The sequence below is a fragment of the Dipodomys ordii genome, unplaced genomic scaffold (genome assembly GCF_000151885.1).
Source record: "Dipodomys ordii isolate 6190 unplaced genomic scaffold, Dord_2.0 Scaffold18, whole genome shotgun sequence".
NCBI classification, from domain to species: Eukaryota; Metazoa; Chordata; class Mammalia; order Rodentia; family Heteromyidae; genus Dipodomys; species Dipodomys ordii.
Genome location: NW_012267234.1, coordinates 16428086 through 16428505, shown reverse-complemented (window position 1 = coordinate 16428505; position 420 = coordinate 16428086).

Sequence of the window (420 nt, the reverse complement as noted above, 5' to 3'; positions counted from 1 at the left end):
CGGCTGCCTGGCCCCCCGCCCCCCTCCGGTCGCAGGCCCCACCCCCTCCGAGGCCACTTCCGGCAGGGGCGGGGCCTCCGGGCTCATTAGCATCCGGCGGAGCCTGGGACCCGCGGCGCCCCCTGCCGACAGAGGTCGTGCGTCTCCCCGGGAACCGCGGTGCAGACAGGAGCCAACCCGGCAAAGGTCTGGCCTACCGTCCTGCGTCCCTGCTCCGGAACGAGAAGACAGCCATAGCTGCGAGGAGGAAAAGCCCCCAAACTCTAATTTCTGTCCTTCACTGAGAGCCCGGTGGGACCAACCGGGAGTGTGTGTGTGTGTGAGTGTGTGGGCTATGTGTGTGTGTGGAGTGTGTGTGGTGTGTGTCTGAGTGTGTGTGTGGAGTGTGTGTGTGGTGTGGGGGGGGTGTGGTGTGTGTGT